This window comes from Euphorbia lathyris, chromosome 4 (genome assembly GCF_963576675.1).
Source record: "Euphorbia lathyris chromosome 4, ddEupLath1.1, whole genome shotgun sequence".
In the NCBI taxonomy this organism is placed as follows: domain Eukaryota; kingdom Viridiplantae; phylum Streptophyta; class Magnoliopsida; order Malpighiales; family Euphorbiaceae; genus Euphorbia; species Euphorbia lathyris.
Genome location: NC_088913.1, coordinates 75,215,927 through 75,232,022, shown reverse-complemented (window position 1 = coordinate 75,232,022; position 16,096 = coordinate 75,215,927). Strand labels below are relative to the sequence as shown.

Here is a 16,096-nt window from a genome sequence, read left to right as displayed (position 1 = left end):
CACCTACAAACTAGTAAATAATGAATGACGGAAGTTGTAATTAGCAGTGGCACAATTATAAATCGGAGGCAGTTGAGGAGAAAAAGAACATTACTAATTCGAAAATTCACTGTGTCAATTCTTAACACACCATATGGGCTTCTCACACGGTGTGTTGTAACTCCACAGGCCGTGTGAATTATGTTTTTCACATAGTTTGTCATCCCTTTTTCTCGGTATATTTCGCTTTTTTGACGTGACTTCTTCCAATTATCCGTTTGTATTTATTTGGTCAATTTGACACTCATCAAAAGACTAATATTGTTCGTGGTTTCACATTAGAACTTGTCCCTAAAGTGTATTACAACAACAACAACAACAAAGCCTTAGTCCCGAAATGATTCGGGGTCGGCTAACATGAACCATCATATAAAACCGTGAAATCAAGTCGTATCAACGACACAAATTCAAATATTCAATGACAACACAGAGTGAATGGACAAACCTTATAACATTGGACAATATTCAAATATTCAACATTGTTTCCACAATAGTACAATGGACAAATGATTACCTTTCTAATATGCTGATTAAATTTTCATTTCCATTTTCATGCTCATCAATTTTATCTCCTCGATCAAACGATCAATATTACAAGAAGACGATCCACCTTCTTTGACACTTTTTCTTGCCAATTCAGCCATCTTTGCTGCTGATTTCACAAACTCCTCCCTCCTATCAACCATCAAATCATTTATCATCTTTTCAACAACATTTCTATCACATGTATCTTTCATATCCAACCCCAACTTCCAAACCTCACTAACAAATCTGCTATTCACTTGTTGATCACCATAATATGGCAAGCACATCATAGGCACAGCAGCAACTATACTCTCCAAGATTGAGTTCCATCCACTATGTGTCCAAAATCCACCTATTGCTTTATGTGCTAATACCTCTTCTTGTGGTGCCCAACTCACCACATACCCTCTTTCCTTAGGCCCCATTCAAGTTCAACTGGAATTTTTTCAAGAACATTACCATTTTCATCAATAAGGGAATTAGGCCTCATTACCCACAGGAATCTATGTTTGCTATTATCAAGACCATACCATAATTCCATGATTTGATCTCTTGTCATTAATGTAACACTTCCAAAGCTAATATAAAGTACAGATTGAAATGGCTGGTTTTCTAGCCATTCCATACAGCTTCTGCCCAACTGCTGCGATCGACTGTTGCAATGGCTGCTTTCTAATTTTGTTTTGAGGAGGTGGTGGATAGGTCCAATGGTGTAGATTTTAGGGTATCGAGTTCGGATTTGAGAGAGTATTGGACCTTCTAGTTCTTCAAAAGTGTTGAGGATAAGTGATTCTGATTCTCTCATTTCGTTTGTGAGCATAAGCATATTTGGATGGGTAATGTCGTTGACTTGGCAGAATTTCTTTGGAAGATCTCTGCAGCGGAGAATGGTTTCCATGCCTGGAACTGATGTTATCAACCGATCCATGTCTTCTTCTCCTTCAGTTTTCAAAATAATTTATTTAATCAGTATATTGGAATACTATGTCTTATGGTTCATGGAAAAGAAAAAGAACTTAAATTTCAAGAAAAATGAAATCCATCTATCCTAGACTATATATAAATGTCATTGCCAAAACATGTACTAAATAGATGACTTTTTTGATACTATATAAAAGTAGGGCTAACTCCACCTGGAAAGGTCCTAAGACTAAATAGACGACTCAGATACTATATAGAAATATGTCTTGACTTTGTGTTCAAATGCAGTTAGGCTTATCTTTCCAAAGGATAAAGAGTAAAAATACTCTCGTTGATAGTAAAAAGAATATATGATTAGTTAGCCGGGGTAAATTTTACATGTGTGTGTAAATTTTGATTTTCTGATAGATCGAACTTGGATTTTTTTTTTTCCGCATATATACATGTTATTATCTAAGTGGTTCAGAATCAAATGTTCGTAAAACTTTTTAAAATTAAGTTAGATTTGGACTATAAAAGTAAAATTTGGTCATTTTGAACAAATCTACAGAAATTTATGGTCTATCATATATTTATGAACTTAAATTTTATGATTAATTTACAAATCGGGGTGTTTGTTATAAGGGATATAGGAGGTGGGATAGGGATAAAAAAACACGAGATAAGTTATCTCGTGTTTGTTTGGGAGATAGAAGACTGAGACGGATGAGGGATAAACTTCTTATCCCTCAAATCCTATACCTAGGAGGGGGTGGTATAAAGAGGTGGGATAAGCTCCTGCGATTTTAATAGGATGGAAAAGTCCATCATATCCCTCAAATTAATATTATGTAGTTTAAATAAGGTTAAAATAATAAAATGTATTATTTTATCCTCATCCCTATCCCACATACCAAACATTGAATACTAATTCTCGACTATCATATTTTTTATCTTTATCCCAATCATTTATCCTTATCCCTATCACAACCTTTATCCCTGTCCTGTCCATATCCCAATAGAATACCAAACGCCCCGAATAAATTAATTAACCACCACAAATCTTAATTTATCGGAAACAAGGGTTAGAGCCCTGCATAGTAAGATAGTTCCGATGGCCGGGATAAGAGTGTTCAAACTTGGATTGGATGGGTTACAATTAGATTTTTACCCAACCCATGTAAGGATATTACTTCATGGGTTGGATGGGTTATGATGAGTTATGTGGGTTGTAATAATTCTTTTTTAGATGGTTTGGATGTGTTGGGTTATATGGATTGGATGGGTTATAGTGGGTTCAAACTTATTTTATTTCTTTACTATTTTTTTAATCTCAAATAGTGTAGCTTAAATATTAAAAAAGTTAAATTGATATTATTTGGTTTAAAATATATATTTTTTTCTTTTTACTTTTATCGAACCACAATTCTTAAATAACAAAAAATAATAATAAAATATAAGGATAAAGATTAAATTGGATTCCAACGTTTACAAAAAAAAAAAAGAGTGTAGATTTGATTCTAATATACAAAATACTATCTCTGACGATTCTAAACAATATTAATTTTACTCTTACATTACTGAAAATTTGAAAATCCTGATTTGACTGTTATTTAAATGTTATATCGAACCTTCTAAACTTTAATTATGTCTAAGATATATACTGCGTTACAAACATAACTACAAAAAATTTGTTAAAATTTTAATAACTAAATTTATTACATATAACCAATTAAAGTTGATTTGGTTGGTTAAAAGGCTCAAGTGGAGAAAGAAATAGAGAGAGGGAAAAAAAGAGTTAAGAATTGGAAGTAATAAAATTTTTAGAGTCTTTACTTACAACATAATCGGAAAAAAATCTCATAATTTTCTTCAAAACTCTTTTTAATTAGGCCAACATTGTTTTTTTATGCATTTAAAATTTTAAACATATTTTTTTTTAATGGAGTACATGAATCACCAGAATCGGTGTACTCGCTCAATTCACCACCGATTCGGGCGTCAGGTTCGATTTGAGTACACTTTTTTTCCTTTTTAGAATTTTTTTTTATTGTTTTCTCAATAATTATCCGGTTTTACAATTTTCTTTTCAATTTAAAAAATATCATATTATTAATAAACACATTTTTTTTCAAATTTAAATGAGACAAATAAAAGACAAAGTGAGAATATAGAGAATTATATGGGTTGAGTGGTTTAAAGACGGGTTGTTAAATGAGTTATGATAACCCATCAAAAATAAAATTTATAACCCATTCAACTCTTCTAATCCATTATAACCCACTTAACTCTACCTTTTATGGGTTAGATGGGTTAAAATTTGGTGGGTTATAATAACCCAACCAATTTTGTACACCCCTAGGCCGGACGCCGAAACCATTTATGGTAGGGATAGTTCCGATGACTGAGGGGTTTTAGCCCCCGATGACTCCCTCTATCTCGGACCCTATTTACATGTATTGTTTAAAGTGCTGCATTTTACCTTTGATTTTGGCAGCAAAGAATAAATTTACCTACAAGTTATCATTAGTTTTTATTCTATCAGTTTTCTTTAGTTGGGTCTAAATAACAAAAAAAATTATATTTATAATTGAATAATTGAATTTGAGATTAATAATTTTAAATTTAACCAAATATTTTGATTTTTTTTCAACTTATATAAAATATAATATAATTTTTAAGTTTTATTTTTAGTTTTCACTTTTATTCAAATGATTGTTATCTGTTACTAACGAGGACACAGTAGATGACACTACTTATGATTGAAAAAAAAAAACAATTTGATGAGTTGTTTCTCAAATTTAAATTTCCTTAGGAGTCACTCCATTTTAGACCTTTGAGGTAAAAAAAATTACAATGTAGTATAAGAGATTACCTTTGATAGGAAGTTGATGAGCAGCAACAATGTGAGGAACAGAATGAGTAATCCACATAGCACAAGCACTGATAGTATGAAATTGAACAGATGGAATTCCAAGTTCAGCAGCAACATCATGGATAAAACCTGTCAACATATCTCCAATGATATAAGTAACTGCTGGACTACTCTCAATTAACAGTTTCTTCAAAATTGGCTTGCTCTTCGTCTTTGTTGCATCTAAGAATTCTCTTAACTGGTCAGCTGGATCTCTCGGCCCCTCATTCATTGAAAAATAATCAGGAATAGCTTTGAATTGGAATCCTGGATAGTTGGAACTAAAACGAGATTGAATATCTGTACTACGGACAAGGTTTTTATGGATGAACCTGAAATTCAAGAAGGTAATATGGTGAAGGCCAGAAAGGTATAAAACCTCAGCTAGCTTAAGCATGGAGTTTACATGGCCATACCCTGGTGCTGGAAATATTAGAACATGAGGAACAAAAGGAGAAGTTAAGTTTTCATTCATCTTTCTTTGGAGGGAAATTCTGAGCATAAACAATTTACTCTATTTATAGAATGTAATTTTATTTATTAGAAAGAGTTTTGAATATTCATCAGCCTAAAAACAATGATTTGTTAAAATGAACGTTAATAACTTAAAATTTAAAAAATTTCAAGAATTGATTATAATTTAAGTAATCTTAATTATTCTACTTTTTAATTTTGAGTATATTAAGAGAATGTTTCGTTGCTACTTTTCATACTCTTATTTGTCTTTTCATTTCAAAAGGGATAGTTTTGGGTGTTTGATTAGTCATATTTTGTTTGTCTTTTACGAGTTCTTAAGCACCGGGTCTTCCATGTCACTCGTAGGACCCCCAATTCACATTTGGACACATGTATTCTGACTCCACGTAAGAATTAAAATAGTGAGGTCTCTTATAATACGTGAGTCCATATTACACGTGTCAAAATATGTATGAAAGGTCCTCCATTTGACATGGAGAACCTGATGCTTCTAATAATTTGCCTTCTTTTACACCTTAAAAGTAACCTTTTATAAAACTAGAGAATTCGTACTTTTAAGAAAAACAAAATTTTCCAACAGCAAACAGTAGTTTACTTTAGATATTGTTTGGTGAGATGAAAAAAAAAAGCCAGGAAAATGACTATTTTGAAAAAATCCTAATACACAAATAACCTCCTGAACTTGTCCAAATGTTGCAATAACTCTCTCCAACTTTCAATTGTAACAACTTACCCCTTAAACTTGTCCAATTGTAAAACATAACCCCAAATTGGGAATTTTTTTACCCCGTACTTGAAGCAGCCGTAAAAACGTTTTTCCAGATTCGTATTACGCCAAAGATCTGATTATCACACTCCACAAGCGTTGCAGCTTTTATATTTCACGTGTTTCTTCAATTGCAGTCCATGTCAGCAATTTGGGTTATGTTTTACAATTGGATAAGTTTGAGGGGTTATGTTTTACAATTGGACAAATTTGAAAGGTGAGTTGTTACAATTGAAAGTTTGAAGGGCAGTTGCAACATTTTGATAAGTTCATGGGATTATTTGTGTATTAGGCAAAACTTAATTCTATAGTAAAAATAGTACTTGACATCTTTAATTCAAAAAAATTCTATTTTAATATTTTAAAATTATTAACCGTGATTTTCATAATGTAAACCTAAAAATCATTGCAGTATTCAAAAAAATAATTGCAAAAAAAAGCTCAATTCTCATTTGGGTAAAAAATGCAGACATAATATTAACAAAAAATTGTAACCACATTTTTTTTAAATTTACAGTAGGCATTATGGCCACTATCAAATACATTTTTGACCCACACGAGTAAAAGACATAGACCACGTGGTCATAGATTACATTTTGTACGAGTAAAAGAACACTTTAATAATTTCTCGTGTACATGAAAGACAAGAGAATGCATGTGATGTTTTATAATAACAAAAATAAAAAATGATTCATGCACATGTTGTTGGTATTACCTGTTTGCAATTATTAGCTGTTTGCGATTGCAGTAACATATTTACTGCTCACAATTAGCAATGCAAATGGAACGGGGCGGGGAATATATTTTCTATCCCCGTCCCCATCCCGCGAGTTAGACGGGGAAAAGATTTGTCCATCATCCCCGTCCTGCGGGGAATCCCCGTTCCCATGGGATCTCCATCCCCGTTTAAAAGTATTTTTTTCCTATTCCACATTCTCGTCCTTCCGTGTGGAATCGCCATTTATATTTAAAATAAAATCAGTATATATTCCGTTTCTGTTCTTCTTTCTAATTTTAGATTTTATTCGAAAGAATGATATAGATATTATGCTTTTAGTTTAGTTTAAGTTAGGAAAAATACCCATTTAGTTATTGGTTAATATTTTATTTATCTCATTTAATTTTTTATTTGAAAATAAGTCTATTTAATCTAAGTTAAATGTTATAAATTATAATATTTAAAGTATGATTTTAAATATTATAATGGGGAATAATTGGGGATCTGTCGGGAATTCCCTATCGGGGATTAACGGGACGGGGTCGGGAATCCCCACGGGGCGGGGATACCATTTCTCATCCCCGCCCCCATCCCCACCACGGGGGATAAAATTATCTCCATCCCCGTCTCATGGAGATTCTTATCGGTGATTCTCCGTCCCCGTCGGGGCGGGTCACCGATGGGGATGGGGAATCTCCACCCCACTTGCATCCCTACTAATGATAGCTATTTGTTATGAGTTGTTTAATTATTAGTATTTGATAAAATTATATTGAAGTGTTGTTGTTAGTAGTATCTAAAATGTGTAATATGGACATGTTTGAAATTAATCAATAAATAAATTATAAAATAAAAATTATATTACACAAATTAATAAAAATTAAAAATTTATTGAACGGAACAAAACATTATTCTTTCAATAATTGTGTTAGAAATAGAAATACTGTTAAAGAAGAAACATATTTTGTGGAAATAAAAAAGATAATTTTGTCAATAACAAATAACTAAAAACAATTGTTCATGAAAAGCTCTAAAATGCTGTAGTTTCTAGAGAAAATTCTAAACGATCCGGTTATATGAACCTAACCAAACGCTATATTTATTTTGATTTGGAGTGAAACACTAAACGCTACAGGTGTTCAAGGGTCAATCCAATGGTTATTGGGATAAAAAAACCAATCCAATAAAGGAAAGAATCCATGGACTGGTTGTAAATAACCAATCCAATCCATAGATATTCCATAGAGTTAGATTAGATTGGTTATTAACAACCAATCTAAGGATCAATTTCATCCAAAGTTTAGCTGAATTAAATAATTCAATCAATTTTATTTAAATATATACCATATCCAATTTTTTGAATAATATCATTAGAGAAAAAAAGGAGAAGAAAACATGAAAACACAGAAAAAATGAACAGAGAACGTGAAAACGAAAAAAAAAACGTGGAAAACGAAAAAACATGATAAAATGAATTAGGTGAAAAACTATCAAGGGAAAAAATGAAATTCGGAATGCTTGAATGCAAGCCTATTATAACTACAATACAAATACACAAAAAATAATGTTCTATGGAAAGAAATGACTTGAAGGATGCTACCATGTATAGGCAACTAGTTGGAAGCCTGATTTATCCCACTCTAACGAGGCTAAACACATCAGATACAATAAGCATCGTAAGGTGATTTATGTAGAATCCGAAGAAGCACCATTTATAAGCTATCCGGTGAATTCTACAATATGTCCGAGGTACCATGGACTATGGTATCTTATACAAGAAATGAGAAAATAGTGAGGTGCGTAGATACCGTGATGCTGATTATGCTGGAGATCATGACACAAGACGTTCAACTACAGATTACGTATTTAGTCTTGGATCATGATCTATATCTTGGTGCAACAAAAGACAACTTACGGTTTCCTTATCGAATACTGAAGCAGAGTGTAAGACAGTAGCCAGTCGATTACTTGGTACAGTTGTGACAATGAGTCATCTATTCACCTAACTAAAATCCAATGTTCCACGCAATAACTAAACATGTGGAAGTGCATTATCATTTCGTACGAGAAAAGGTCTTACGTGGAGACATCAAGATGCAATATGTGAGAACTGATGACCAAGTTGCTGATATACTTACAAAAGGGTTTAATGGTACAAAATTTGAACAGTTCAGAAGATAACTTGGAATGCTAAGGAAGCATGAGATATCAAAAGTCGATGCTAAGGGGGAGTAATAAATAAACAACATCCACTTTTGTTGATTGTTCTACCAACTTAGTTACTCATAATTCCCTTTATGGTTGTTTGGTTCAAATGAGGTAATAATCTAGACTTGTATTTTTAATAATAATTTCTATACAATAATATGTATATATTAATAAATTAATCACATGTAAATATAAGAATGAAAATCAATTTATTCAACTATTAAAATTAAAAGACAATGAAACTGAAAAAACAGAAATAAAATAAATTAAAGAAAATGTATGAATATTTTATTTTAAAAAGAAAATAATTATTTACAAATAATTAAAAATAAATACCAAAAATGAATAATATGATAAAAGAAAAATATTTATCAAAATTATTTTTCAGGATAAAAATAGAAACAAATAAGTATAAGGATCAAAAGTGAGATTAGTCTAGGGATAAAAAAAATAAATAAATATAAGGATCAAAATAAAAATAAAAAAGTAAAAATTAGTAAAAAAAAATATTTTATGAGAATAAATAAATAAATAAATAATATATAAGTATAAAGATCAAAAGTGAAATTAATCCAAGGATTAAAAAAGTAAGAATAAATAAATATATGGATCAAAATAAAATTAAAAACAAAATAAAAACTAAAATGAAATTTTATAAGGAGAGTAGATGTTTAGTAAGAAAGAGGGGAAACAGAATGGAAAACCTTATAGGGGTTGGGAGAATGAGATTAGAGGAGTTAGAGTAAACCCAAAACTAAACGAGGGTCAAGAGAATGATTGAGGGTCTGTTTGGTTCAGCTGTTAGCTAATAGCTGTTAGCTGTTTGCAGTTGCAGTAAGCTGTTAGCTGTTGATGTTAGCTGTTTGTTATTAGCTATTTAATTACCAGTGTTTGGTAAAATTATATTGAGCTGTTGCTGTTCGGATTTAAAATGTCTAAAATGGACATGTTTTAAATTAATCAACGATGAAATTATAAAAGGAAAAATGTGAAAAATACCCATAACGTTTACAACTAGGAATAATTTTACTCTTTAACGTCTAAAATTGTACAGTTTCATAACGCTGGCAGCTAAGAGCAATTTTACCCCTAACATTGGCAAGTTGGGTCGATTTCAGATATTATTAGAAAATATAGATATTTTATTTCATATTCTATACCAATTACACATCCCAGTAGTTCTAAAAAAAGAGATTTCAAATTTTTGTGTGATTTAATAATAAATTTGAAAATTAACATTTATAAATTTGATGAAATAGTTGAATTTTTTTTACCAACCCGTACAAAAGACATTATATAGTTTTTTTCTTAAAAACAAAAATTCACATTTTTGTAATCTATTACTAACGATGATAAAATGGTAAAATGGTGCATATGTGAAGTGTAGATGACAATATTCATGACCAAGAAGACAATTTAATAAATTATTTCTCAAATTGAACTAACTTGTTAATGTTAGGGATAAAATTGCTTTTAGCTGCCAACATTAGGGTATAATTGTACCATTTTAGACGTTAAGGGTAAAATTGCTCCTAGCTATATTAGGGGTATTTTTGCACCTTATCATATTATAAAATAAAAAATGTGTTACACAAACTAATAAAAATAATCTATATAAAAAATAAAAAAATTATTGAACACAACAAAACTTTGTTCTTCCGGTATTATGTTGTAAAAATATGAATAATGTTAAAGAATAAACATATTTTGTGGAATTAAGAATGATAATTTTGTCAATAACAAATAACTACAAACATCTGTTTATGAAAAACTCCAAATATGAGCTTTTCGTGAAACGCTCTAAAACGTTGCAGTTTTCAGAGAAAATGTTAAACGCTACGATTATATAGAGGGTGTTTGTTTCAGCTTTTCGGATGAGCGTTTAGCGTTTCACTCCAAACCGCAGGAAATATAGCGTTTGGTTAGATTTATATAACCGCAACGTTTAACATTTTCTCTGGAAACTGCAGCGTTTTGGAGCATTTCACGAAAAGCTCCTATTTGGAGCTTTTCATAAACAACTGTTTGCAGTTAGTCGTTATTGACAGAATTATCCTTCTTATTTCCACAAAATATGTTTATCCTTTAACATTATTTATATTTCTACAACATAATTACCGCAAAACAAGATTTTGTTGCGTTCAATAAATTTTTTATTTTTTATATAGATTATTTTTATTAATATATGTAACACATTTTTTTATTTTATAATAGGATAAGGCGCAAAAATACCCCAATATTATCTTTTGTACAAGTTGGACAAAAAAATTCCGATATTTCATCGAATTTATAAATATTAATTTTCAATTTTATTATTAAATCACAAAAAAATATGAAATACTGGTATGCGCAATTGGTGTATAATAAGAAATAAAATATTTATGTTTTCTAATAATATCTGAAATCGACCCAACTTACCAATGTTAGAGGTAAAATTGCTCTTAACTGCCAGGTTATGGGTAAAATTGTACCAATTTAGATATTAAGAGTAAAATTATTTCTAGTCGTAAACGTTATGTGCATTTTTTCACATTTTTCCTTTTATAATTTCATCGTTGATTAATTTAAAACATGTCCATTTTAGACATTTTAAATCCAAACAGCAACAGTTCAATATAATTTTACCAAATACTAGTAATTAAACAGCTAATAACAAACAGCTAACATCAACAGCTAACAGTTTACTGCAACTGCAAACAGCTAACAGCAACCGCAACAACTACTAGCTAACAGCTGAATCAAACAGGCCCATAAACCTAACCAAACGCTATATTTCCTGCGGTTTGGAGTGAAACGCTAAACGCTCATCCGAAAAGCTGAAACAAACACCATCTGAATTGATAAAACAAACACCAACAAAAGGAATGAAATCTCTTCATTTCCTTACCCTTTTCTGAAATCTCCAAAACAAATGGCGAATTAGTCTTTCTTAAGTTAACAAATTTTTTTTAATAAATATCGTATAAGATAATAAAGATAATACATTTTTAAAAAGCCTCTGTAAATACAGGGTCCCATTAATTATATAAACTTACCCAGATATAGCTAACACAATTTAGTGGAATATATGACTCAGTGTTGTTTATTTTTTTCTTAAAATTTAAATCTAATTAGAACTTATTTCTAATTTTTCTTATTGCCTTAAAAACTTCTACTATTGTATTGTGGAATTGCACCAAAAAACTATGAAGAGTTTTAAATGCCGTAAGTGCTCCCTTACGTGCCAAAGATAATGTATTGTGTTCAACTCACCATTATTTTCATGGATAGTAGCCATAATTTCTTCTAAGCTCTGGACCTTCGAACATATATCAGTTTCACGGAAAAATTTTGAATACTCTGGAAGTAATATTTCCTACCAATCAATTCATGTCACATATATATATTTTTTCTATTATTACACCAATCATCTTCCATAGTGATAAGCAAAACGATTTTTATTAGTAGAATATATTACTTTCGGAATATTGTAAAATTTCTCTATTTTCACCAAGGTAACCAATAGGTTATTGACATCCCTTTTATTGACATAGCCGAGATCATTAGTCATGATTTCAAGACCATGAATGCTGTTTTTATAAAAATGTCTTTAAATTAATAAATATTAATTTATCGGTTAATTAATATAATTAAAAATTTACTTAACCAAAAAAATACAAGATCAGTAACCATATAATGTCTTTTTTTCCCATTATTATTTCCACATGGAGAAGACCAAGACCAACCATAGGAGCATGCATCATATTTATCTCAAACTGAATCATTGGTTTTGATATCATTTGTGGAATCTTGAAGTCTTTCCTATTAAGTGAAACTCTAAACCATGTCAAAAGTATAATTAAGCCTTAAATTTTCACACTAGTAAGGATTAACAACAACAACAAAGTCTTAGTCCCGAAATGATTCCACTACCCCTACCCCTCACCACTACATCCCTTTGCCACTCTTCGGTTCTCCTAACCGGCGCATCAAGTGCTCTACGTCTCACATGGCCAAACCACCTTAGTCGGTTTTTTCTCATTTTATTCTCAATAGATGTGACCCCTACTTTTGTCCTAATTATTTCATTACTCACCCGATCCTTTCTCGTATGACCACACATCCATCTCAACATACACATCTCCGCCACCGACATCTTATGAATGTGCCAGTGTTTCACTGCCAACACTCCGTACCATATAATTATTATTTTTTCCATTTTTCCAGGATCCAATTGCTCAGCATACATTGCTTGAATGGAATCACCAATAATATTATTATGGCTGTCCATATTAGAACTTTTCTCTGAAGTGTACTACAGAGGACAAAAGACTATATGCCATTATAGAGAGTTTTGAAATTTCAATGAAAAAAACGTTGAAACACATGTACTAGAATTGCCAATAATGAAACTTGTACAATCTTATAAAAATTGCACAATTTACAACACATACAGTAAATAGTCAAATCTTAACCTTGGACAATATTCAATAAGTTTCCATTTTCATTTTGATGCTCATAAAATTTTTTTCCTTAATTAGATTATCAATATTACAAGAAGAAGAGCCACCTTCTCGGACACTTTTTCTTGCTAACTCAGCCATCTGTGCTGCTGATTTCACAAACTCATCCCTCCTATCAACCATCAAATCATTTACCATCTTTTCAACTATATTTCTATCACATGTATCCTTCATATCCAACCCCAATTTCCAAACCTCACCAACAAACCTACTATTGACTTGTTGATCACCATAATAAGGCCAACAAATCATAGGCACACCAGCTACTATACTCTCCAAAGTTGAGTTCCATCCACTATGTGTCCAAAATCCACCTATTGCTTTATGCCCTAAAACCTCCTCCTGTGGTGCCCAACTCACCACATACCCTCTTTCTTTAGGACCTACTTCAAGTTCAACTGGAATTTTTTCAAGAACATTACCATTTTCATGAATTAGGGAACTAGGCCTCATTACCCACAAGAATCTATGTTTACTATTAGCAAGGCCATACCATAATTCCATAATTTGATCTCTTGTCATTAATGTAATACTACCAAAGCTTATATAAAGTACAGATTGCAATGGCTGCTTATCTAGCCAATCCATACAACTTTCTGTCCACCTGGCATATACTGTTGGAGCTTGAATATGATTGTTGTTTCATGCTTTCTAGTTTTGTTTTGAGGAGCTCGTGGCTAGGTCCAATTGTGAATGTTTTAGGGTATTGAGTTCGGATTTGAGAGAGTATTGGACCTTCTAGTTCTTCAAAAGTGTTGAGGATAAGTGATTCTGATTCTCTCATTTGGTTTGTGAGCATAAGCATATTTGGATGGGTTATGTCGTTCACTTGGCAGAATTTCTTTGGAAGATCTCTGCAACGGAGAATGGTTTCCATGCCTGGAACTGCTGTTATTAATCGATCCATGTCTTCTTCCCCTTCAGTTTACAAAACAATTAATTTAATATATGCTCATTCTTTATATATTGGAATAAGATCATGTGTTGTCGTTCATAAAAAAAGAAAAAGAACTTAAATATCAAGAAAATGATTTCCATCCTGAACCATTTTTGGTCCAAAGTTTCTACTATCCTAAACCAACAGATCTAACTAATTCAAATTTGAGTCACATAGAGGAGTGGCACCAGGACTCTAGGAAGCTGACGAAAAAAGTGACAGAAATTTTATGTCGCTAAGAAGATTTTGCAACAGTATTTCGCGAAATTGAGACAAATTTGACATCATCTTACAGAATTGGGGACTAAATGTACCGTCGCTGATGTTTAATCCCCAAAAACATTTGTTTTTCTTGCTCAATTTTCTTCCTTTGACCCCAAAATATTTGTCTCTAATTCCGCCACTCTCATGTAAGACATTTTTAGGAGATCAAACTCTCCCACTAAATATTTTAAGGCCTAATATACAAATAACCCCTGAACTTGTCCAAATGTTGCAACTGTCCCCTCGAACTTTCAATTGTAACAACTTACCCGTCAAACTTGTCCAATTGTAAAACATAACCCCAAATTACTGACATGGACTGCAATTGAAGAAACACGTGAAATACAAAAGTTGCAACGCTCGTGGAGTGTGATAATCAGATCTTTGGCGTGATACGAATCTGGGAAAACGTTTTTACGGTTGCTTCAAATACGGGGTAAAAAAAATTCCCAATTTGGGTTTATGTTTTACAATTGGACAAGTTTAAGAGGCAAGTTGTTACAATTGAAGGTTGGAGGGGCAGTTGCAACATTTGAACAAGTTCAGAGGGTTATTTGTGTATTAGGCCATATTTTAATTATAGATGTATTGTCCTCTATTAAATGGTGTATTCATTGCTAGTTAATTGCTATATAGACAGTATCATAGAACCGATTGAACTAAAAGCTCGAACTAGCATCTGAGGTTGCCAGGACTCGAATCCTCAACCGTTTGGTTCTAGAGGCTCTGATACCATGTCATGGAACCAATTGAACTAAAAGCTCGAACTGATAGTTAAGGCTCAATTGTACTTATACTAATCTCTGACACATAGGCTCTCGCTCCACCAAGAAAGGTGAGAAATTTTACAGAACTCCGAAAGTAATACTCTAATGAAAATCGTTTTGAAAACTGTTATATGGATATGATTGGTGGAAATAACACTTGTGGGGAGTATTACTCCAGGATTACCTTAAAATCTTCCCTAGAAAGTTACCTTCTGGGATGTAGTTAGGCCTATTTTTACAATAGAAAGAAGATGGGATTACCTTTGATAGGAAGTTGATTAGCAGCAACAATGTGAGGAACAGAATGAAGAATCCACATTGAGCACGCACTTATAGTATGATATTGAATAGATGGAATTCCAAGTTCAGAAGCAACATCATGGATAAAACTTGTCAACATATCTCCAATAATATAAGTAACAGGTGGATCACTCTCAATTAACAGTTTCTTCAATATTGGCTTGCTCTTCTTCTTTGTTGCATCTAAGAATTCTCTTAACCGGTCAGCTGGATCTCTCGGCCCCTCATTGATTGACAAACAATCTGGAATGGCTTTGAATTGGAACCCTGGATATTCGGAACTAAAACGAGATTGAATATCTGTACTGCGGACATGGTTTTCATGGATGAACTCGAAATTGAAGAAAGTAATATGATGAAGGCCAGAAAGGTATAAAACCTCAGCTAACTTAAGCATGGAGTTTACATGGCCATGGCCTGGTGCTGGAAAGATTAGAACATGAGGAAGAATAGGAGAAATTAACTTTTGATTCATCTTTCTTTGGAGTGTAAACAATTTACAGAGTTGGATTTATAAAGTGGAATTTTATTCAATAGAAAGAGAGTTTTGGAATATTCTGTATGGGCACTCCGAAATACATTTTTGACCCATACGAGTAAAAGACATAGACCACATGGTCATAGATTACATTTTTGGTCAGCAGTGACATGTATAATAGATACAAAAAGTTACTGCTAACTTTGCTTTTTCTCTTTATGCAAATATAATTGAATGAACCTTTTTTTTTTGGGATAAATTATGGAATAAATTTTATAGAAAACATGTTAAATAATCTGTA

At 31.9% G+C, this 16,096-nt stretch overlaps 2 pseudogenes; both read right to left on the bottom strand.

Annotated features, from left to right (window-relative positions):
- Positions 1 to 390: 390 nt before the first annotated feature.
- LOC136227248 (7-deoxyloganetic acid glucosyltransferase-like) lies at positions 391 to 4,853 on the bottom strand (annotated as a pseudogene).
- An 8,077-nt stretch (positions 4,854 to 12,930) lies between these two features.
- LOC136227791 (7-deoxyloganetic acid glucosyltransferase-like) lies at positions 12,931 to 15,853 on the bottom strand (annotated as a pseudogene).
- Positions 15,854 to 16,096: the final 243 nt, after the last annotated feature.